The sequence below is a fragment of the Macaca nemestrina genome, chromosome 8 (assembly GCF_043159975.1).
Source record: "Macaca nemestrina isolate mMacNem1 chromosome 8, mMacNem.hap1, whole genome shotgun sequence".
Lineage (NCBI taxonomy): Eukaryota > Metazoa > Chordata > Mammalia > Primates > Cercopithecidae > Macaca > Macaca nemestrina.
The window spans coordinates 62,294,764-62,321,343 of record NC_092132.1 but is presented as its reverse complement, the minus strand read 5'-3'; positions in this window follow the sequence as shown (position 1 = coordinate 62,321,343).

Here is a 26,580-nt window from a genome sequence, read left to right as displayed (position 1 = left end):
GGGTTACCCACAAAGGGAAGCCCATCAGACTAACAGCAGATCTCTTGGCAGAAACTCTACAAGCCAGAAGAGAGTGGGGGTCAATACTCAATGTTCTTAAAGAAAAGAATTTTCAATCCAGAATTTCATATACAGCCAAACTAAGTTTCATATGTGAAGGAGAAATAATATCCTTTATAGACAAGCAAATGCTTAGAGATTTTGTCACCACCAGGCCTGCCCTACAAGAGACCCTGAAGGAAGCACTAAACATGGAAAGGAAAAACCGGTACCAGCCATTGCAAAAACATGCCAAAATGTAAAGACCATCGATGCTAGGAAGAAACTGCATCAACTAACGAGCAAAATAACCAGCTAATACCACAATGACAGGATCAAGTTCACACATAACAATATTAAACTTAAATGTAAATAGACTAAATGGTCCAATTAAGAGACATAGACTGGCAAATTGGATAAAAGTCAAGACTCATCAGTTTGCTGTATTCAGGAGACACATCTCACATGCAGAGACACACATAGGCTCAAAATAAAGGGATGGAGGAAGATCCACCAAGCAAATGATGAACAAAAAAAAGCAGGGGTTACAATCCTAGTCTCTGATAAAACAGACTTTAAATCATCAGAAATCAAAAGAGACAAAGAAGGCCATTACATAATGGTAAAAGGATCAATTCAACAGGAAGAGCTAACTATCCTAAATATATATGCACCCAATACAGGAGCACTCATATTCATAAAGCAAGTCCTTAGAGACTTACAAAGAGACTTAGACTCCCATAAAATAATAATGGGAGACTTCAACACCCCACTGTCAACATTAGACAGATCAACGAGACAGAAAGTTAACAAGGATATCCAGGAATTGAACTCAACTCTGCACCAAATGGACCTAATAGACATCTACAAAACTCTTCACCCCAAATCAACAGAATATACATTCTTCTCAGCACCACATATCACTTTTTCCAAAATTCACCACATAGTTGGAAGTAAAGCACTCCTCAGCCAATATAAAAGAACAGAAATTATAACAAACTGTCTCTCAGACCACAGTGCAATCAAACTAGAACTCAGGATTAAGAAACTCAATCAAAATTGCTCAAGTACATGGAAACTGAACAACCTGCTCCTGAAAGACTACTGGATACATAACAAAATGAAGGCAGAAATAAAGATGTTCTTTGAAACCAATGAGAACAAAGATACAACATACCAGAATCTCTGGGACACATTTAAAGCAGTGTGTAGAGGAAAATTTGTAGCACTAAATGTCCACGAGAGAAAGCTGGAAAGATCCAAAATTGACATCCTAACAACACAATTAAAAGAACTAGAGAAACAAGAGCAAACACATTCAAAAGCTAGCAGAAGTCAAGAAATAACTAATATCAGAGAGGAACTGAAGGAGATAGAGACACAAAAAATCCTCCAAAAAAATCCAATGAATCCAGGAGCTGTTTTTTTTGAAAATATCAACAAAATTGACAGACTGCTAGCAAGACTCATAAAGAAAAAAGAGAGAAGAATCAAATAGATCAATCAAAATGATAAAGGGGATATCACCACTGACCCCACAGAAATACAAACTACCATCAGAGAATACTATAAACACCTCTACACAAATAAACTAGAAAATCTAGAAGAAATGGTAATTTCCTGGACACTTACACTCTCCCAAGACTAAACGAGGAAGAAGTTGAATCCCTGAATAGATCAATAGCAGGCTCTGAAATTGAGGCAATAATTAATAGCCTACCAGCCAAAAAAATGTCCAGGACCAGACGGATTCACAGCCGAATTCTACCAGAGGTACAAGGAGGAGTTGGTACCATTCCTTCTGAAACTATTCCAATCAATAGAAAAAGAGGAAATCCTCCCTAACTCACTTTATGAGGCCAACATCATCCTGATACCAAAGCCTGGCAGAGACACAACAAAAAAAGAGAATTTTAGACCAATATCCCTGATGAACATCGATACAAAAATCCTCAATAAAATACTGGCAAACCGAATCCAGCAGCACATCAAAAAGCTTATCCACCATGATCAAGTGGGCTTCATCCCGGGGATGCAAGGCTGGTTCAATATATGCAAATTAATAAACGTAATCCAGCATATAAACAGAACCAAAGACAAGAACCACATGATTATCTCAATAGATGCAGAAAAGGCCTTTGACAAAATTCAACAGCCCTTCATGTTAAAAACTCTCAATAAATTTGGTATTGATGGAACGTATCTCAAAATAATAAGAGCTATTTATGACAAACCCATGGCCAATACGATACTGAATGGGCAAAAACGGGAAGCATTCCCTTTGAAAACTGGCACAAGACAGGGATGCCCTCTCTTAACACTCCTATTCAACACAGTGTTGGAAGTTCTGGCCAGGGTAATCAGGCAAAAGAAAGAAATAAAGGGTATTAAGTTAGGAAAAGAAGAAGTCAAATTGTCCCTGTTTGCAGATGACTTGATTGCATATTTAGAAAACCCCATCATCCCAGTCCAAAATCTCCTTAAGCTGATAAGCAACTTCAGCAAAGTCTCAGGATACAAAATCAATGTGCAAAAATCACAAGCATTCCTATACACCAGTAACAGATAAACAGAGAATCAAATCATGAATGAACTTCCATTCACAATAGCTTCAAAGAGAATAAAATACCTAGGAATCCAACTTACAAGGGATGTAAAGGACCTCTTCAAGGAGAACTACAAACCACTGCTCCGTGAAATAAAAGAGGACACAAACAAATGGAAGAACATACCATGCTCATGGATAGGAAGAATCAAAATCATGAACATGGCCATACTGCCCAAGTAATTTATAGATTCAATGCATCCCCATCAAGCTACTAATGACTTTCTTCACAGAATTGGAAAAAAACTGCTTTAAAGTTCATATGGAACCAAAAAAGACCCCTCATTGCCAAGACAATCTTAAGTCAAAAGAACAAAGCTGGAGGCATCATGCTACCTGACTTCAAACTCTCTACAAGGCTACAGTAACCAAAACAGCATGGTACTGGTACCAAAACAGAGATATAGACCAATGGAACAGAACAGAGTCCTCAGAAATAATACTACACATCTACAGCCATCTGATCTTTGACAAACCTGAGAAAAACAAGAAATGGGGAAAGGATTCCCTATTTAATAAATGGTGCTGGGAAAATTGGCTAGCCATAAGTAGAAAGCTGAAACTGGATCCTTTCTTTACTCCTTATACGAAAATTAATTCAAGATGGATTAGAGACTTAAATGTTAGACCTAATACCATAATAACCCTAGAAGAAAACCTAGATAATGCCATTCAGGACATAGGCATGGTCAAGGACTTCATGTCTAAAACACCAAAAGCAACGGAAACAAAACCAAAATTGACAAATGGGATCTAATTAAACTAAAGAGGTTCTGCACAGCAAAAGAAACTACCATCAGAGTGAACAGGCAACCTACAGAATGGGAGAAAATTTTTGCAATCTACTCATCTGACAAAGGGCTAATATCCAGAACCTACAAAGAACTCAAACAAATTTACAAGAAAAAAACAAACCCATCAAAAAGTGGGCAAAGGATATGAACAGACATTTCTCAAAAGAAGACATGCATGCAGCCAATAGACACATAAAAAAATGCTCGTCATCACTGGCCATCAGAGAAATGCAAATCAAAACCACAATGAGATACCATCTCACACCAGTTAGAATGGCAATCATTAAAAAGTCAGGAAACAACAGGTGCTGGAGAGGATGTGGAGAAATAGGAACACTTTTTCACTGTTGGTGGGACTGTAAACTAGTTCAACCATTATGGAAAACAGTATGGCGATTCCTCAAGGATCTAGAACTAGAAATACCATATGACCCAGCCATCCCATTACTGGGTATATACCCAAAGGATTATAAATCATGCTGCTATAAAGACACATGCACACGTATGTTTATTGTGGCACTATTCACAGTAGCAAAGACTTGGAATCAACCCAAATGTCCATCAGTGACAGACTGGATTAAGAAAATGTGGCACATATACACCATGGAATACTATGCAGCCATAAAAAAGGATGAGTTTGTGTCCTTTGTAGGGACATGGATGCAGCTGGAAACCATCATTCTCAGCAAACTATCGCAAGAACAGAAAACCAAACACCACATGTTCTCACTCATAAGTGGGAACTGAACAATGAGATCACTTGGACACAGGAAGGGGAACATCACACACTGGGGCCTATTATGGGGATGGGGGCGGGGGGAGGGATGGCATTGGGAGTCATACTTGATATAAATGACGAGTTGATGGGTGCTGACGAGTTGATGGGTGCAGCACACCAACATGGCACAAGTATACATATGTAACAAACCTGCACGTTGTGCACATGCACCCTAGAACTTAAAGTATAATAATAATAATAAAAAGAGAGCAAAACCTTCAATCAAATATGCATACACCCACACATATTTTAAAAGAATAAATGAACACAAAATTTGATGCTGTTTAAGATTTTTAAATACCTAGATTAGCCCCCATTTAAAAGGTAGCATTTTATAACCTGTTTAGAATCACAAGGTGAAAGAATCCTGAAATTTATTTTATCAAAACGCCAGTACGAATTATTAACTTGAAATATTTTTATTTAGTTCTTTTTTAAAATTTTTTTATCTTTTGCTTTTTTGGTATATGATTCAGAAGTCCTATTTGAATCTTTCTAATGTACCAGGATATGTGAGAATAACTTACATTATCCAAATGATGCATTGTGAGGATAGAATACAAAGCAACTTAAAAATAGAGAGAAATTAGGTCACTTCAATTGTACATAACTGATGAATGCAAATCAATCAGAAGATGGTCTTGGGGACACAACTAACCAGGCATAGTAAAGCTGCTTTTGGGAAATGCAAGAGTCTAAGCCTGGATGCTTCAAATCTAGATAAAGGATGGTTCTAAAATTTTAAGTGCTAAAAGTTTTTACATAGTTTTAATACAGTGTAATTAATACCCTGATAAATACATTCAGAAGCCAATAAAGATCACAAATTTAAGAACAATTGTATTAGGAAGTTCTGGGTCAAGTCATATGAAGGAAAACCTACATTGGATAGTGCAGGTTTTGCATTGACAGTGACCATGTGCTTATAATAAAGTGTGGAAGGTCTTCTACTTCTGCTTCAACCACATGCTGCTTTTAGATGTTATGGCAAAGTTCTTTCATCAGTATCTGGTCTCTATCCATAAGGAACACTATAGGTTCTATTACTGCTAAGCATTAGTTATAAAATTTGTTGGAATATCACCATGAGAGCGAGTGTTGGAAAACTTTCCCATGGCATAAGTGTTTACAGGACATTAGTCTGGAGATCTAATAAGTCTGAACCTTCTCATTTTCAAGAGCAGCATATAGGAATACCCACCCTCTAGTCTCCTGTAGATATACCCAATTGCAAGGTTACATTTATCTAAGATGGTAACATACCTTCAATCTGTGGACTTCTAACTCCACTCATTTTATAGAGTAAAAGTTTTAGACTAGTTTTCCAGTTTTGTAGAGGAGCAGACACAATGTAGCTATTAGGTTGAAAATAGGGTTTTTTGTTGTTGTTGTTGTTGTTTTGTTGTTGTTGTTTTTCAGAATTCAAAGGAGTTAAACAATTCTGAAGTATGGAACTACCTCCAGCAAGTGGACTGTCAACCCAGTCCAGAGCCCCAAAACTCCTTGATCCTTCACAATCTGTAGAAAGCAGTCTACTGCTCCTGATACATGAGCCTCTAACTCCACCTTAGAGGAGAAGATAGGGGCGGGCTCCGAGTTTACATCATTCTCTTCACGCTGCGTCAAAGAGAAAAGAGGAGGTCTGGGTCTTCCCACCAGTCAGACAGTCATTAAGAACGTTCTAAAGTTTAGAGAAGTAATCTCAGGATCCATTCTTGATTTTCTCCAGGTAAGCTAGAAGAGAACCAGTGAAGACTGGGAGAGCATCTAAAACAGAGAATGATGACCCCTGGCAATGTTTCAGGAATGCTTCTTCTTAATAAATAGTTCAAAACACATGGAAGATCCCTTGGCAGGATGGTTCCAGCAAGTTCTGCCCAATCAACCTGATTTTGATGGTGACTATGTGGTGGGTAACAATGGAAGCTACCATGCTGGGAAGACAACTAGGCATGATGGCATGTCATTGGGAAATGTGCCACAGATCATCCATGTATGGCAAATAAACTTGTGAGGTGCTACAGAGAAAACAGTGCAGGCAGGACGTACCACTCTTCCAGAAGTCTCAGGGCCTATGGCCAGCCATACCCAGAGCCCCATGGCTCATTGCCTTGTTTGCCCTCAGAAAAAAATCTAGGGACATAGCGAGGTCGAGACTGAGTGCCTCAGTCATCCTGGCACAGAGTAATCACTGGACACCACTCACCTGGATGTCCTGCTCCCTTGTAGCCATTGCCCACTGTTGGCCACCCCTGTCTATATTGGACCAAGCCAGGGAGAACTGTGACACTAGCCTGAGTTCCCAGACCTCCAACAGAGGGACAGATCAGGCTGGATCTGATCACTCTTATACCAATTTATAACTTCCGTTGCTTTTTTGTTGTTGACATGAAGAATGTCTTTGTGTATTTACGATCTGAGTATTTAGTCAAATATGCAATGTAAATATTTTATCTCACTCATCGGCTAGCCTATTCATTTGCTAATATGACATCAGCAGATATTTCAGTTTTGATGCTTTCCAGCTGATCAAGTTTTCTTATTTAATTGTTAGTCCTTTTGTGAGACTAAGAAAACTATGTCTACCCAAAGTACACAAACATATTTGGCAGTTTTCTTATAGAAACTCTATAGTTTTCAATTCATGCAAGTCTTTGCATGACTTCTAAATTTTTGCCTTTGAAGGAAATTAGAGGATAAGGTTCTCTAACTTTTATATACAGATATCCAGGTGTTCCAAAACTATTTCTTGAAATGATGCCCCTTTTACTGTTGAATTGCCTTAGTAAATTTTATAAAAATCATATATATGTTTGAGTCTATTTCTGTATACTGTATTCTGTTCTATTGTTCTGTTTTCCTTCCTTGTCCTAATAAAAATTGTCTTTATTACTCTAGCTTTATAGAAAATCTTGAAATCATGCAGTCTGAGTCCTTTAACTTTATTTTAAGACAATTTTGGCTGTTCTACATCATTTGCATTTCAAACAATTTTTTAAAATCAACATATCAGTTTCTACAAAGAAGCTTGCTGGGTTTCTTAATTTCTGATTTCTTTATTTTGGAGACAATCTCTTGCTGTGTTGCTCAGGATGGAGTGCAATGGCATGATCATCGTTCACTGCTGACCCAAACTTCTGGACTGAAGCCATCCTCCTGCTTCAGCCTTCTGAGTAGTTAGAACTACAGGTATGCACCACCTTGCCTGGCTAATTTTTTTTATTTTTTATAGAGACAGGGGTCTTGCTATGTTGCCCAGGCTGGTTTCAAACTCCTGGACTCAAACAATCCTACTACCTCAAACTCCCAAACTGCTAGGATTATAGGAATGAGCCACTGAGCCCATCTACTTGCTGGGTTTTGAATTAAGTTATGTTCAATCATTTTGGAAGTAAAGAGACAACACTATTGAATGTCCCAATCCATAATTATTGTGTTTATTTAAGTTCTTTATTGATTTCTTTTAGCATTTTTTTGCCCTGTTGCACTTGCTGATGCAATACTAGTATAATATCATGAGTGGGAACTTGCTTGCCTTTTTTCTAGTTCTTACAAGAAAAGTATTTAATGCTATACTATAAAGTAGAAAGATATATAAGCAATGACATAGAGTCCATCTTGGCCCAAAAGGAGGAAGTGTAGAACAAGTTTATCATCATCCATAACAATCTTTCTCCATGTCCCCCTCCATGTCAAAATTTAACCAAGTTTGTTGCAGCCTACCGCAAATAAACAAACAAACAAAAAAAACAAAACAACCAAACAACAAAAAAAGCAGTGCATCATTTTATTTTGCTGAGAGAAACTTAGAAACGTTTTATAGGTAATCCTCAATTGTAACATTAGCAGCATCAGTAATAGTATCATATTTACAATGAAATCCGGCCTGGATAGAGCCCTCTACTAGACATTGAGGGCAGATACCAATCAAAAAGAGCACATGCAATCTCCATTCTTAGTATTTCCAGTATACATATGTAGGGGTGCATCACGTACCTAAATGGTTCAGCAAAGAATATCCAGAAACTTAAGTTTATTTTCAAAACTGAATTGTGTCTTCATCATTTAGACAATATCAGAGAAAGAAGCACATGTTCCTTAAAAGTTAAAGAGCCTTTATCTAGGTCTCTGCCCAAATTAAAGGTCCAACATTGTGAAAATTACACTTGCCTATCTTTTTATCACAGTTTTCCTCCCTTGTTTCTTTAGTATCATTATAGTCACTATAAACAGTTTTCTATGGTTGCCATTTGAAAGCACCACAAACTGCGTTGAAGTTTGTTGACAGACACTTCAATTTTTGACTTCTAGACTCCAGAACTAGGAAAGAATTATTCTTTGTCTCTTCTAGCTGCTGGTATTCGACGGTAATCCTTGGCTTGTAGATGCGTTACTCCAATTTCTGCCTCTGTTGTAACATGGTCATTTCTCTCCTTGTGTATTCCTGGGTCTGTCTCTCTTCTTCTCATAAAGACATCACTCATATAAGATTAAGAGCCAATCCTACTCCAATGCAACCCTAGGCTTTTAACATATCTTTCATATTTTTTTGGCAGACTCAGTTAAACCCATAGCAATATCTTTAAAAAAATGGACAGAAATAAAACACAGGATGTTATCACAGAGAACTACAAGAATAGATGACGTGACATAGAGCAGGCTGTGGGATCAAGCTGCCTTCATTCACAAGTTAGTCTTGTTGCTTAACTGCTGTATTACCTTGGGTAAGTCACCTGTTTGCCTCATTGCCTTACCTTTAAATGTGAAGATAACATTATCCATTATCAAATAACTGATAAATAACAATCCTGGAGGACCATTGTGGATAAAATAAAATAGCAAATTTATGTAAAATTGCACAGAGCAGTGTGTGGCATATAATAAATGTTACAGTGTTGTTTATTATGTAAGGGCTTAAACTTAGAGAAACCCTTTATCCTTTATTTCTGCCCTCTGAAAAGTTACTTTTGTATACTTGTAAACAACGGAAGTTAAAATCATATAAGCTGTTTATAAAACATATATATTAATATATTAAATCAAAAATATAGATTTTCATTTGTCATCCTAAACCCTTTGCTCAATGAATTCAATACATTCATTTAGAACTTGTATCTTAGCAAAGTCCAAAGTGTAAAGTATCAACAGTTGAGAAAATATACATACTTCTCTGCAACCAAATATGTCACAACTACTTTATTTTACTATTTTTTTAATGAAGCAAAATTCACAAGTCTAAATATATCCAATTAAATGTAGTTTTGTTGTTCCAGTGTCAAGGAAAAGATAAACTTTATGTGTTTTTTCTAAGGTCAATACATGAAATGCTTATGAAATTGTACATTCAAAATAACATCTTCTATTTCCCATAAAGTGACAGATTGTCATATGGTAACACAATTGTCACCATTCTACTCTACCTCAGAGTGGGTTGTTACTGGGAATTTGGAATTTGGCAGCAACAGAACATGTTGTTTAATATTCATGCTCTTTACCTTCCCACACTGAAATTTTATCTTTACATGACTCTAAATAATGGTAAATATTCAGTAAAAATGAAACAGGATAGTGTGAAAGGAATTGCGATAATCCATTGATAGTCACAATGCTGTATTTTATCAGTGGTAATAGATGACCCTCAAATTTGAAGGCCAGAGAAAAGTGCATATCTGTTTTTCTTCTTCAAGTTCATATACTGTAAAATTTTTAGGAAGTGCTTTTCTAGATAACATAAAGAATGCCACTCATATCCTTCTGCTTTTATAGAAAATTCAGTTCTGCATTTTATTAACATAGAAGTACAAAGTGAACTCCGTACCTTATACATTTGCAAAGTCATTTTAAATTGTTAATTCCAAAACCCCTAATGCTTTGCTAGTGGTGATACTTATATACAATATGGCAATTGATTTAGTAGCTTTCAATTGAAAGTGTGGTGTTAGGATTTTAATTATGAAGGTATGAAATTATGCAACATCTAAGCTAAAGCCTGAAAATGCCAGAAAAATATCATAAAGGAATGTCTCACTTCTTTATTGTTTGTAAGTCTCAAAGAAATATAAGCTTTGGAAATCTGAAGAAAAAGGTAAATAGCTCATTCATGAAAAAAAAAAAAAAAGCCTGTAAGATGTAAGTTAATGATTATGATTTAGGCAAACATTAAGGAAAATCTGAAGACAAAATATAAACCAAAAATCAAGAAATTCTGATGTGCCTCCAAGCATTAAGAATCACCAAACTGTCCCCAGAAGCATGACAACTGTCTGAAATGCCATAAACTACCACAAAATTAAGCAACATATTCTTAGGAGGAACATCCAACTAAATCAACTCTGAGAATTGGGGAATATCCATTCTGTTTTGCTATTACCTGTTATGCGTTACTTGGGGTAGCCCATCTGTTTGTAACAGATGCCTAATCCCATCACAGAGAATGGTGTGTTCTGCAGTCATCTGCAGTGGAACCAAGGGAACGAAACAGTGACCTGGCTTGTTAGAAGTGGATTATTGTTCCTGGCAAATCATTGAAATAGGAAGACAACTTTGATTTGTCCTCAGTGGCATATTTCAGAACATGATTAATACCATCCTGTCCATTTCTTTTGGTGATGTATGGACTCTGCATTTGGGTGCATCTTTAAAGTTATGTATTAACCAATCTTCCTCTAATTCAATAGATATAGGGAATAGTGAAGCTATTTTGTGTGCCAGATCCAGAATTACTGGTGAAACTCTCCAGCTGTGTTTGACATGAAGAATCAATATTCCACATAAGCTCATTCTGTTCATGGGAAAAATGCTTTCATGACTCTCTTGACTGTGTAAGATGCTTTTATGAAAATTACTAATATTGACTCACTAGAAAAGGATACAAAAAGCCATTTGCTTAAGCATTTTGGCAATGTGCCCATGAAACAATTTGAAGAATATTATTAAATCCTTTCATTTTACTTCTTATTGCATTACAATTCAAAAATATATACATGTGCTCCCTGCTGGTGTATCAAGAATATATGTTTATAACCATTTTACAGACGGTTGTTTAAAAGTCTGAATAGAACACCTAGGGAGGGATTACAATTCAAAATATTTTGAACTTTTCTATTAAGTTACCATGTGCTTTAAAATTGCCCTTAAAACAGACAGGATGAATAGATCAAAGTAAACTGTGTTAGGAAACATGAGGTATGACATGTGATAGAATTCATAATACAGCAGGGAGAGAAAAAAATATTACATGATAGAGTAGCTGAAAGATCAAAAGGTTCTGAAGTTTCAAAGATTAACATTAAAAGGTCATGTGTCCAACAACAATAACAAATTATAAGCACCTACTATGTGACTATAAATAGCCTAGAAACTGGGTAAAAATATATGCAAGCATCAGTTTCTCCTGATCTCCTAACGCTTGCAGTCTAGTTAGGATGATCAATGTAAACAGTTGTCTTTAACAGAATCACACATTTTATTACACATTGTTGCTGAGGAAATAAGAAATAGTTTTCAATGTTATAAGTTTAGAAGATTTACTTACTGTGGAGCCATTTTTAAAAACAACTCTGACTTTATTTACTACGTTTCTTAAATACATAGGTATAATGGAAATGTATTAGAACTATCACATCCATGAGACTTTAAAAATTTAACGAAAAGGACAATTTTAAATATATCTTTGTTTTTTTAAATCTCAGCATGACAACTTTTTATTGTGGCATACTTTCTCATCAGCAACTGTGCCTGACACACAGTAGATATTGTGTGTACTCCTTGCTGAATGAATTTGTCACTTTCATATTCCAGAAAATAAAAGTGATGGCAAAAATAAAAGTGATGGCAAACAAAATTATAATAGTATTGATAGCAACAGGAGCCAGCTAAATGCCTATGCAGATGGGGTGGGTACCCGGTGAAGCCCCACCTCCAGGCCAAAGACAGTTTAAAGCCTGAAAGCCAAGCTACAAGTTAAATCCTTGGACCAGATTGAGAACTTGTCTCCCGTTTGGTGCACTTTCCTCTGATTGATCCTACCTTTACCCTGTTTTACATATATCTACCCTTTTCTAATTGGTTTTCTATACTGTCATGCCCACCTTTGAGTGGTGTCTTTGCTTTAACCTTTTTTGCATACTCACAAACCTATCAGCACTCACTCTCCATCTTGTGCCTATAAAGTCCTCGAACTCAGTTGGTAGAGGGGTAGACGGCCGAACTTCAGGGAAGACAATTTGCCCTTCCCATCCCCTCCCTAGCTCCCCTCTCTGCTGAGAGCGGTTTTCATTGCTCATTAAAATTCTCCACCTTCACCATCCTTCAGCCGTCCATGTGAGCTCATTCTTCTTGGACGCCAAACAAGGACTCAGGACCCTCTGAGTGTGGGTACCCAGAAAGGCTGTCACACTGACCCTTTGCCTTCACTGGCAGAGGGCAGCTGCCCCACACGATGAAGCAAGGGGCCAACCAAGCTTTTAACACACCAGTGTGTGTGGACAGTGAAACTAAAGGAGCACTGTAATAGCCCCCTCGGGCTTTGGGATCATGGGCACCCTCACATGGGTGCTGCTGTCTTCCCCTCAAGGTGACATGCCTGGTCTGGCCGTGGGCCACACAGGAACACTCCCATGCTTCCTCCCACAAGGGGTTGAATATGGTGGGTTGGGTAGATGGGGTGCCTCTGCCATGAGTCTGGCAAAGGGGCCAAGAAAAATCCTGCATCAGTAACATTTACTTTTATCATGTCAAAAATCTAATAATTTTGCTTTTACAGATCATTTTACCCTAAGTCTATTTGAAGGCCAAGTTTTAAGCCAATTAGACACCACATGTTCTCACTAATGCGTGGAAGCTAAACAAAGTTGATTTCATCGATATAAAAAGTCCATCTGTGGGAGGATTTCAGAGGTTAGGAAGGGTACGAAGAAGTGGGGGCACCGGGAAAAAATTGCTAAAGGATACAAAATTGCAGCTAGTTAGGAGGAATAAATTCTGGTGTTCTATAGCACTGTAGGATGACTGTAATTAACAAAAGTATATTATGTAGTTTCAAATAGCCAGAAGCAGGATATTGGATGTTCCCAGCACAAACAATTATAAATGTCTGAGATAATGGATATGTTAAGTAACCTCTGATCGCTGTACATTATATGTATCAAAACATCACTATGTACCCCATGAATATGTATAGCTATTTATTTGTAAATTTCAAAAGATAAAATTTTAAAAGGTGAAATTATGCTTTCATTCAAATTGAAGATCTCTCTCTCTCTCTCACTCCTGCCAGCTCCTTCACCTAACCAATCTCTGTTTACTCCAGCACAAGAATAGCAAAATAAAGGGAAGCCGATGGCTAATACAGTAATTCTGTGCTACTACTGAAGTTACAAGTGAATAACTAGAAGCATTTCTGCAAGTCAAATGTGAAAACCATCTATAAAGCTGACTTGACTGTGGTAGATTGCTTTTTGATCTATGGCCTGACATGGGTATAATGTAACAAATTAAGAGGTAAACATGAACCTAAACTAATAATCCCAGATATTGGTTGATTTAAGTGTCCTTAACAATAAAAGGTAAAAATATATGCTGCTACTGCATATTTTTAAAAATTCAGTGGGCTATTATTTTCAGAAGCCCAAAGATCATGAATTTAGAGAGGAGAAAATTCAGAGGTTAAGTGAATCTGTGATTCAAATAGTTAATTAACTGGAGAATTAGTGTTGGACTTAAATCTCCTAATATGACAACAGTGATCCTTGAGTCATTAGATTTCAAAGCAGAAGCCAGTGATATTAAATGGCAAAAGCTACCCTCCAGGAAATGCATTTGCTTTGGATAGGCTAAAAGAGAAACATTACTCATGAACATTCATTTGAATGTAAGTATCCACAGCAGCAGAAGTTACTTTAGGTCCCCAGGAAACAGGGAAGGGAATACAATTAAACATTTTCTGAGTTTACATGTGAAATTCTCCTTTCTTGCTGTTTGTACCCATCCTGTGACCAGATATATTGAAGTACTGACATTGCAACAGCTGGACTCCTTTTGGAAGCGCGTGAGCTTTCTGATCAAGATTTCTCAGAGACTTATTGTGACCTTGTAACCACATCTGGTCTTACCAATGAGTTTAATTTTGTGTTGTGGTTCTTCAGGCTGCTTTTCTTTCAAGCTGCTATTAACATTGTCTAGGGACGAAAAAAATAAGATGTTTATTTATTAGCATCCTTATTTTTTCAAGTAATACACAGAATGTTGTTTTATCTGTTAGCTTTTTAGAATAAAAGAGCACAAAGTGCACTCAAAGAAAATTTAGCTTGCTTTGGATGAAGCATTAGCATTTTGAAATTGTCAGAGACATTAAAAAACATGGGATAGAAGGAAGATTGATGTAAGACAATGGCAATGCTCTAAATAAAATATGAATAAGTTAATTCATACTGGCATACATGCATAACTCTGACATCTTGTGGCACATTTTCAGGTTCTGGACCATCACAGTAAAGCAAGTATTGGAACAGAGCAAGGCACACAAATTTTTTGTCTTCTTGATGCATATAAAAGTTATGTTTGCACTATACTGGAGTCATTAAGTGTACAATAGCATTATGTCTAGAAAAAGCAATCTATATAAACCATAATTAAAAATATTTTATTGCTAAAGAAATGGTAACAATTATTTGAGTATGCATTGGGTCCTCATCTTTTTAGCTGGCGGAGGGTCTTGCCTTGAGATGGATGAGTGCTGACTGATCAGGGTTGTGGTTACTGAAGGTTGGGGTGGCTATGGCAATTTTTAGAAATGAGACAACAATGAAGTTTGCCACATTGATTAACTCTTGCTTTCACAAACAATTTCTCTGTAGCATAAAACACTGTTTGGTAGAATTTTATGTGCAGTAGAATGCCTTTCAAAATTGAAGGCAATCCCTGCCAACCTTGTCTCTGCTTTATCAACTAAGTTTATATAATATACAAAATCCTTTTTTGTCATTTCAACAATGTTCACAGAAACTTCACCAGGAGTAGTTTCTATATCAAAAAACCACTTTCTTTGTTCATTCATAAGAATCAACCGTTTGCCCATTAAAACTTGATTATGAGAATGCAGCAATTCACGAATTCAGGCTCCACTTGTAATTTTAATTTATCTTGCTATTTCCACCAAATCCGCAGTAACTTCCACCACTGAAATCTTGAATCTCTTCCAAACTCCTGTTAATGTGGATATTTCACCTCCTCCCATAAATCATAGACGTTTTTGAATAGCATCTAGAGTGGTGAATCCTTTCCAGAAGGTTTTCAATTTACTTTGCCCAGATCCATGAGAAGAATCACTACCCATGGAAGCTATAGCTTTATGAAAGATTTCTTAAGTAATAAGACTTAAAGGTCAAAATTACTTCTTGATCCATGGGCTGCAGAAGAAATGTTGTGTTAGCCAACATGAAAACAACATTATTCTCATTATATACCTCCATCGGAGCTCTTGGGTGACCACGTGTGTTGTCAGTGGGCAGTCATACTTTGAAAGTAATAGTTTTTTGTTTGTTTGTTTGTTTGTTTGTTTGTTTCTGAGCTTAAAATCAGTGGGCTTAAAATCTTCACTAAGCCAGGCTGCACACAGATGTTCTGTCATCCAGGCTTTGGTGTTCCATCTATAGAGCACAGGCAGAGTAGATTTAGCATAATTCTCAAGAGTCCCAGGATTTTTGGAATGGTAAATGAATATTGGCTTCAACTTAAAGCCAATTAAGCCACCAGCTGCACTAGTTCCTAACAAGAGTTAGTCTGCTCTTTGAAGCTTTGATGCCAGGCATTCACTTCTCTCTAGCTATGGAAGTCCTACATGCCGTCTTCTTCCAACATGAGACTATTTCATCTTCATTGAAAATTTGTTCTTTAGTGTAATGATTTTCCTCCATTATCTCAGCTAAATCTTCTAAATATCTTGCTGAAGCTTCTACATCAGCCTTGGCTACTTCACCTTACACTTTTATGTTATGAAGATCACTTCTTTCCTTAAATTTCACCAGCCAACCTCTCCTCAGTTGCACCTTTTCTTCTGCAGCTTACTACCTCTCATAGCCTTCATATAGTTGAGGAGTTATTTGTGGCTGGTATGTTCTTCTGTTCAGACCACTCAAACTTTTTTCAAATCAGCAATAAGACCGTTTCACTTTCCTATCATTTGTGTGTTTACTAGAGGAGCATTTTTAATTTCCTTCAAGAACTTTTCCATTGCATTCACAATTTGGCTAACTGATTGGTGCAAGAGCTCTAGCCTTCAATCTATATCATCTTTCAACATACCTTAATCACTAAACTTAATCATGTCTAGTTTTTTATTTAAAGAGAAAGATATGCAACTCTTCCTTCTACTTGAACACTTGGAGATTGTTGGAGAGTTACTAATTGGCCTAATTTCAATATTATTTTGTCACAGGAAACAGGGAGGCCTGAGGAGAAGGAGAGAGATGAAGGACCAGCAAGTTGTTAGACCAGTCAGAACACACACATTGTAAATTATTTTTGCCATCTTATATTTCAGGCATCAGATCATGGTGCCTGAAAACATTACAATAGTAATGTTAAAAGTCACTGATCACAGATCACCATAACAAATAAAAGGATAATAAAAAGTTTGAAATATTGCAACAATTCCCAAAATGTAACACAAAGACATGAAATAAGTCCATGTTGTTGGAAAAATGGTGCCCATAAACTTGCTCAATGCAAGGTTGCCACAAGCCTTCAATTGCGTAAAGCACAATGCAGTGAGGCTTAATAAAACTAGGTATGTCTGTAACTGCAATTTTAACAACTGCATTCTAGTAGGTATAACTTTAAAATTTTATAGAAATGACTGTGGGGTGTGTGTGTGTGTGTGTGTGTGTGTGTGTGTGTGTGTGTGTGTGCCTGCTTATGCCTGTCTACTACTGTTTTATTTCTTCCCATCCGGTCATGAGAACTTCCTGCCCTGCTGTGGCCCCCACACCCAGGGTCTGTAACAACCTTGTTCAGGAAGCCAATTCTCAATACATGAGTGATATTAGAAGTTAATTTCCCGCCTTTCTTCTGATACTGAATGTACACAAAAGTGCTCCAAAAGTTCTTATACAACATAAATGTCACTTTCTGTCCTTCTCTTCTTCAAACTTTCTGACTGGTGTGGTTCCTTCCTGGTTATATCCAGCCCTCCTGTTCTCCAAAAAGTCCTATTTTTAAGTCACAGTCTCCTTGACCTGGAACCTGAACAATTGACTGCACTTCTGAAAACTTTTGATTTAAAGGAGTAGACCTTTTCCTGTTACCCATAACCACTGACTAGAATCCACCTATGAATTGTCTATGGCCAGATTACAGTATAATGCCATCGATTGTCTTTCTTTAACTGACAACCAACATAATCATCTGTTTCTCACCCATTATATAGAAAATTCTATATTAGCCTTTGACTTTTACTGTAGCAGGGAGTACATGGACAATTTTTCTCCTCTTTGTCTCCATGCAAAGAGCCTGCAGAAACTACATTGTTTCATAAAAATTAGAATTACAGGAATTAAGTGTTCTAAAAGACATACATTAATTATACACATGGTTTGAAACAGTTAGGCCTGCTGCCACTCAGAGCAGTCAGTTATATCTTTTTGCAAATGCAACTTATCTCTTGAAGATATTTCACATTTTAATTTTACATTTTAAGATTCATTTTATACTTTATACTTAAATGCACATTCCATGGCTATATTACTATTCCATTGCAATACATTCAAATCATCCTTGTGAGAAATTGTACATGTTGATGATGATGTAACCAAAATATTCCAGCAGACCTAAGGATATGGTGACAACTGCAATCCAAGGTATGTGATTCCCTGAACTTGAGGTTTTTAAGGAGGTGCCCAGTTACAAAAGAAACTTCCAGATCAGAGTGAGGATCTTATCAGTTCTTTTGAAACATCTCTATTTGTCATTCTCTTGGGCCTTACTCAATATTGACGGATACAGCAGTTAATCTTCTGCTTTCTTATCAAGGCAAATAACTTATCAGGGCTGTAGTAACCTTAGAGCATTTCTGAGTCCTTACTATAAAGTAGAGAAATTTACTAGGCATACCATCTCCTTAGCAAGCCCATGATTCAAGCTTCAGGTATATTATTACACCTTGATAATAGCACTTTTAGAAACTTTTTATGGAAGTACAACATGCAGAGAATAAAACTAGACAGATCCTAATAAATGTAATATCAATTAATTATGATGAAGTGAACACATCTTTGTAAACAGTACATAAATTGAGAAATGGAATTTTATCAGAATCTCAAAAATGTCCCTCTGCCCCTTCCTATTTACTACCCTCAAGGACAAACTATTCTGAGATCTAAAAAATAAAATTAGTTTGCTTGTTTTGAACTGTTTATCATTTGAATTATATAGAACGTGCTCTTTTGTATGTCCCTCCCACCACTCTCTTTTTTGTTTTAATGTGACATGGTTGTGAGATCCATTCATGTATTTTTGTACAGTAATAATTTGTTAATTCTCCATGCTTTAGTGTTGCATTGTAGAAAGAAAACACACTTTATTCAATCATTCTAATGTTTATAGAAATTTGTTTCTACTTTTTGACTTTAATAAAAGATTCTGCAACGACCATCATGATGCATGTGTCTTAGAAAACGTACATAGGCATCCAACAGAGTTTATTGTATCTTATAATTATGTTAAATTTTAATAGAAAAGGCAAAGTCTTTGTACTATTCAGTCTACACTCCTTCCAGTGCTTAAGAGTCCCTGGTTTCCCATATCCTTACCTCATCTTGATGTTGTCTGTCATTTGTATTCCTGGAAACATATTGTGGTTTTAGTTGATATTTTCCTAATGACTAATAATTTTAAGCAACTTTTCATATTTTTCTAGACAATTTAGAACAATCTTCTAGACAGTGCTTCTTCCAGTATTTGTTCATTGTCTATTGGTTTGACTTTCTTTGACTTCCATTTTATTAATGATTTGTAGATTTTACACTCACACACACAGACACACGCAAACACAGAGGAAAGGATTATTATGCCAGGTACGTATTTCCTGAATATTTTATTTGATTCTTTATTTTTCAATCTGTTACAGCGTTTTGCTAAGCAGAAACCCTTAATTTTAGTGTCAAATTTATTAATTTGTTATTTATGACCAAAGTTTCATGTTTAGTATTTTTGTTGCCTCTGCTAAGAAAATGATAATATGTTCCAATTATTAAAAGCTTTATTGTTTGCTGATCACATTTAGATATGCAAAGTATCCAAGAAATCGTGTATTGATGATGTAAGGTTAAAAAAATTCTCATAAAAATATCCAATTGACTTAGAATATCTTGAAGATGTCATTATTTCCCTATCATTCTGCAGCCTTACTTTGTTTTATATCAGGTAAGCATGCATATATGGTCATTTCTGGACTCACTATTTTGTTTTAATGATTCATTTTTCTATCTTGGTAACAGTAATGTGTTGTCTCCATATAGATCTTAATAACTCTGAGACTCAGTGTAATTCTTAACTTTTGTCCCTCTTTGAGGTTTATGTGGCCATTCTTGCCCTTTTTCGCCAAAACATAAATTTACGAAATTTTGTCAATTTCTCTTTAAAGGTGTTATATTTTTAATATTAGAAGAGTCCAATTTATTAAACCAGTAATTATATTTCTTTGTATTGATATATCCTCATAAATTACATTATTTTTTTTTTCTCTCTTTTTCTTATTATACTTTAAGGTCTAGGGTACATGTGCACAAAGTGCAGGTTTGTTACATATGTATACATGTGCCATGTTGATGGGATGCACCTATTAACCTGTCATTTACATTAGGTATTTCTCCTCAGGCTATCCCTCCTCCTTCCCCCCCACCCCATATCAGACCCTGGTGTGTGATGGTCCCCACCCTGTGTCCAAGTATTCTCATTGTTCAGTTCCCACCGATGAGTGAGAACATGTGGTGTTTGGTTTCCTCTCCTTGTGATAGTTTGCTTAGAAAGATGATTTCCAGCTTCATCCATGTCCCTACAAAGTACATGAACTCATCCTTTTTTTATGGCTGTATGGTATTCCATGGTGTATATGTGCCACATTTTCTTAATCCAGTCTATCATTGCTGGACATTTGGGTTGGTTACAAGTCTTTGCTATTGTGAATAGTGCCGCAATAAACATACGGGTGCATGTGTCTTTATAGTGGCATGACTTATAATCCTTTAGGTATATACCCATTAATAGGATCACTGGGTCAAATGGTATTTCTAGTTCTAGATCCTGGAGGAATAGCCACACTGTCTTCCACAATGGTTGAACTAGTTTACAGTCCCACCAACAGTGTAAAAGTGTTCCTGTTTCTCCACATCCTCTCCAGCACCTGTCGTTTCCTGACTTTTCAATGATCACCATTCCTACTGGTGCGAGATGGTATCTCATTGTGGTTTTGATTTGCATTTCTCTGATGACCAGTGATGACGAGCATTTTTTCATGCGTCTGTTGGCTGCATAAATGTCTTCTTTTGAGAAGTGTCCATATCCTTTGCCCACTTTTTGATGGGGCTGTTTGATTTTTTCTTGTAAATTTGTTTAAGTTATTTGTAGATTCTGGATATTAGCCTTTTGTCAGATGGCTAGATTGCAAAAATTTTCTCCCATTCTGTAGTTTCCTGTTCACTCTGGTGGTAGTTTCTTTTGCTATGCAGAAACTCTTTAGTTTAATTAGATCTCATTTGTCTATTTTGGCTTTTGCTGCCATTGCTTTGGTGTTTTAGTCATGAAGTCCTTGCCCATGAATGACTATGTCCTGAATGATATTGCATAGGTTTGCTTCTAGGGTTTTTATGGTTTTAGGTCTCATATTTAAGTGTTTAATCTGTCTTGAATTAATTTTTGTATAATGTGTAAGGAGGGGATCCAGTTTCAGCTTTCTACATATAGCTACCCAGTTTTCCCAGCACCATTTATTAAATAGGGAATCCTTTCCCCATTTCTTGTTTTTGTCAGATTTGTCAATGATCAGATGGTTGTAGATGTATGATATTATTTCTGAGGGCTCTGTTCTGTTCCATTGGTCTATATCTTTGTTTTGGTACCAGTACCACACTGTTTTGGTTACTGCAGCCTTGCAATATAGTTTGAAGTGAGGTAGCATGATGCCTCCAGCTTTGTTCTTTTGGCTTAGGACTGTCTTGGCCATGTGGGCTCTTTTTTGGTTCCATATGAACTTTCAAGTAGTTTTTTCCAATTCTGGAAAGAAAGTCATTGGTAGCTTGATGGGATGGCATTGAATCTATACATGACTTTGGACAGTATGGCCATTTTCTGAATATAGATTCTTCCTGTCCATGAGCATGGAAAGTTCTTCCATTTTTTTGTTTATTTCGTTGAGCAGTGGTTTTTGGTTCTCCTTGAAGATATCTTTCACATCCCGTGTAAGTTGGATTCCTTGGTATTTTATTCTCTTTGAAGCAATTGTGGAATGCGAGTTCATTTATGATTTGTCTCTCTGTTAGTCTGCTATTGTTGTGTAGGAATGCTTGTGAATTTTGCCCATTGATTTTTGTATCCTGAGACCTTGCTGAAGTTGGTTATAAGCTTAAGAAGATTTTGGGCTGAGAAAATGGGGTTTTCTAAATATACAATCATGTCATCTGCAAACAGGGAAAATTTGACTTCCTCTTTTCCTAATTGAATACCTTGTATTTATTTCTCCTGCCTGACTGCCCTGGCTAGAGCTTCCAACACTATGTTGAATAGGAGTGGTGAGAAAGGGCATTCCTGTGTTGTCCCAGTTTTCAAAGGGAATGTTTCCAGTTTTTGCCCATTCAGTGTGATATTGGCTGTGGGTTTGTCATAAATATCTCTTATTATTTTGAGTTACATCCCATCAATACCTATTTTATTGAGAGTTTTTAATATGAAGGGCTGCTGAATTTTGTTGAATGCCTTTTCTGCATCTATTGAGATAATCATGTGGATTTTGTCTTTGGTCCTGCTTATATGATGGATTACATTTATTGATTTGTGTATATTGAACCAGCCTTGCATCCCAGGGATAAAGCCAACTTGATCATGGTGGGTAGGTTTTTTGATGTGCTGCTAGATTCGGTTTCCCAGTATTTTATTGAAGATCTTTGCATAGATGTTCATCAGGTATATTCGTCTAAAATTCTCTTTTTTGTGTGTGTCTCTGTCAGGCTATGGTGTCAGGATGATGCTGGCCTCATAAAATGAGCTAGGGATGATTCCCTCTTTTTCTGTTGTTTGGAATAGTTTCAGAAGGAATGGTACCAGTTCCTCTTTGCACCTGTGGTAGAATTCGGCTGTGAATCTGTCTTGTCCTGGACTTCTTTTGGTTAGTAGGCTATTAATTATTGCCTCAATTTCAGAGCCTGTTATTCGTCTATTCAGAGATTCAACTTCTTCCTGATTTAGTCTTGGGAGAGTGTATGTGTCCAGGAATTTATCCATTTCTTCTAAATTTTCTAGTTTATTTGCATAGAGGTATTTATAGTATTCTCTCAAGGTAGTATTTCTGTGGGATCAGTGGTGATATCCCCTTTATCATTTTTTATTGAGTCTAATTGATTCTTCTCTCTTTTCTTCTTTATTAGTCTTTCTAGTGGTCTATCAATTTTGTTGATCTTTTAAAAAAACCAGCTCCTGGATTCATTGATTTTTTGAAGGTTTGTGTGTGTGTGTGTGTGTGTGTGTGTGTGTGTGTGTCTATCTCCTTCAGTTCTGCTCTGACCTTAGTTATTTCTTGCCTTCTGCTAGCTTTTGAATGTGTTTTCTCTTGCATCTCTAGTTATTTTAATTGTGATGTTAGGGTGTCGATTTTAGATCTTTCCTGCTTTCTCTTGTGGGTATTTAGTGCTATAAATTTCCCTCTACACACTGCTTTATTTTTAAATGGCTTTAAATATACATCTTTCAGGCTAGGTAGTAAAAAATAATTTTTCCCAGGATGTGCATGCCAGTTAAAGATAGTTTCCATCTTATCTAAAATTCTGTAAGACTGATGGTGGTTGAAATATAAGAGAAAAGCATGTGTGTGTTTTGTTTGTATATGTGTGTGTACATGTGTAATATAGATAGACTATACACTTAAGTATATGTAAGCCTAATATATTCAATATGAATATTAGGATTTAGTTATCACTTATCTTAGTCCACTGACTTGACTTATTAACAGTGTTTTTTGGGGCTCCTTATTTGATGACTGATGAAATTACTAATCCTAAGAAACAAAGAGTAAATAAGACTGCAATTGATCACTTTTCCAATTTGTGTAAGAGCATTTTGATTCCCTATTTTCTATTCATATAATTAAGGCAGTAAGTGTTAGTTGAGTAAATGGCTACAAAGAACAAAAATAAAGTAATACAAGTCTTATAGGGCTGTCAGAGTATTAAAGAAAATAAGCTGAAGCTCAGAATGTAACAAAATATTGCTATTAAATAAGTATTAGTCACATCTTTTTGAAAATCAATCAGCCATCTAGTAGACCTATACAGACTGTGTATTATTTCATGTCATTATGATAGCAAAAGCGTGTATGTATTTTTCAATTCTAAAGAAGGAAACTATTATTTTGGAAAAATGAAATGTTACAACTAAGGCTACTAATTCTAACAGAGTAATAAAACAGTCTCTCATTACTTGAATAATTAAACCAAACTCTTGACTAGGGTTTTGTCCAGATATAGAATTGTTTTATTATTTTAGGAGAGACAAAATAGCTGTATATTTGAAATAGAAACATAAAAACAGAATAAAACACAAACAAGAAAATTTTCAAAACATTAAGAAAATTTTCAAAAATAGCATGAATATTACACCTTTTTAAAGTTCAATTTAACGATCCTCATGGCTCACCACATATGCATAAAATGCAAAACAGAGGTTGTTATGCTTTAAATAAATAGAGGTTGTTAATATGTATGGATTTTATATCAATGATCCTTTCCAAGCAGTGTGTTGCTTCTTGGAGCTCATATACATGTAAAAAGAATTTAAAAATTAGCTTTATATTCATGTGTTGTAGTTGGAGCCTGAAGTACTTTATAGTCTTATGTACTTATAATTCCTTTCATTATTATTTTACTTAAAGAGTATAATTACTTAAGGAAAGAATTATTTCCTTTTCCTTACTTTTTAATAAACATATCAAGCTTCTATTTTTTGTTTTCCTGTAAGTCAAGTCAAAAGCAGTATGAAAAGGGCAACAGTGTCTTAATTCATGTATATATGCCAACCACGGAGAAACCTGGTTTGAAACATTTTATAACATTTAAGTGCTTGTACATTACTGGTTATGACTGACCTCAACTCACGCCTGGTAAACAGCCAAATAATCATCTTTTAAAAACTTGAGTCTATTGTTTGGTAGAATCAAGACCACAGATTTTGAAGTTTGTCTTAACTGAACAGAAATATTAATTTTCTTGCTTACTTATTGCATAATATACAGTAAGTTTCATCATCTCTGTCTCTTATTTACTTTCTCTACAATATAGGAATGATATCCAAATCATCTAGTTTATGACTGATGAAATTACTAATCCTAAGAAACAAAGAGTAAATAAGACCAAAATTGATCACTTTTCCAACGTTTGTAAGAGTATTTTTGATTCTCTGTTTTCTATTTATATAATTAAGGCAGATATGGCTATTTTAAGAATGGCAGAAAATCATTAATGCACACCATTTAGCACAGTGTTTTGGCAAAGTAGGTAGACAATAAACATTAAATCCATTGCTTTTATCCATTCATTTATAGTTGAATCAAAAAATAGCTCCCAAACCAGAAGCTCCATAACATATATTATGACCCTAAATATTACCTCACCTTAAATGGAAATGGACAATATTGCTAATAAAATATTGTTACAGATTATATTGGAAAAACCTTATAAGTAAACTGTTTGTATTCATCATACACGAGATAACTTTTACTTTGTATGTTTCTTATAGCACATTGTTTAGTAGAAAAATCTATTGTTCTGACAACATATCAGGACTTGATACTCATTTTAATCTACCTATCCTTTTTTTCTCCAAGCTTTACTATTATCCCCAAATGAATAAATCTCCAGAAATTATTATTCTAGTAACACATGGATATACTGTGAATATTGAACACATTTCTGAATCAATTATATTTTTCAACTATAATTAGATGAGTTATTTGGGAAAAAAATAAGTCCTGAACGATCATAATGTCTATTTAAGGTAGTTAAATAATAGGAAACACTGAGTCAAATCTATCTCAGTGTAGAATTTTTCCACAGTATCATTTATTATGCATCTCACCAACCCTGAGTCATATTAACTAATTGAAATGTATTTGCACATTCTAACAGAATAGACTGACTTGGTTATTTGACAGCTTTATGATTTCTTCTTCATAAAATAATAAGAGGATGAATAAGACAACATGTTTTTAAAAGGAAAAAATATTGGCAAAATGGAATTATCTCTGTACCATTGAGTTTTGGGAACAATAAAGAGAAGCAAGATCGCCAGCACTATTGTTGGCTAGGTTCATATGCATTCATTGCAGGGAATAAAGGTGTGTTGGTATCCCTACTATGTAGAATTCAAGAGAAAAAACAGTGGTAATGCCAGTTCTAATAGCCTAGTTAAAAGACACTTTGAGGCCGGGGTGCGGTGGCTCACGCCTGTGATCCCAGCACTTTGGGAGACTGAATCGGGTGGATCACCTGAGCTCAGGAGTTCAAGACCGGACTGGCCAACATGGTGAAACCCTGACTCTATTAAAAACACAAAAATTAGCCAGGTGTGGGCGTGCCTGTAGTCCCAGTTACTCTAGGAGGCTGAGGCAGGAGAATCGCTTGAACCTGGGAGACGAAGGTTGCAGTAAGCCGAGATTATGCCACTGCACTACAGCCTGGGCAACAAGAGCGAAACTCTGCCTCAAAAAAAAAAAAAAAAAGACACTTTGCACTTTGAAAGATTGTCTCTTCAGCTCTGAGAAATACAGCAGAAGCTTCAAGTTCATTACTGATAACCTGAGAATTATAAACCTGGATGTCATCATTTTCAGCCTGTTCTGCTATAAATCTCACGATTTTCACGTGGTAAATTTAGAATCAAATTGTGACGCAAAGAAAATAAAATAATCTTAGTAATGGAGAAAATGAACAGTGGTTAGGCCAATCCAGATTTAATCTAAAATGTGTCTAATATAGGCAAGTATAGCTTTGGTAGGTCCTTAATGTAAGTTTGTCAATATATTGCAAATAACTTTGAGATTTGAGAAATCATTTCATAAGACAACAAAAATAGTTTTAAAGCTCTAAAATGTATAGATTTAGACA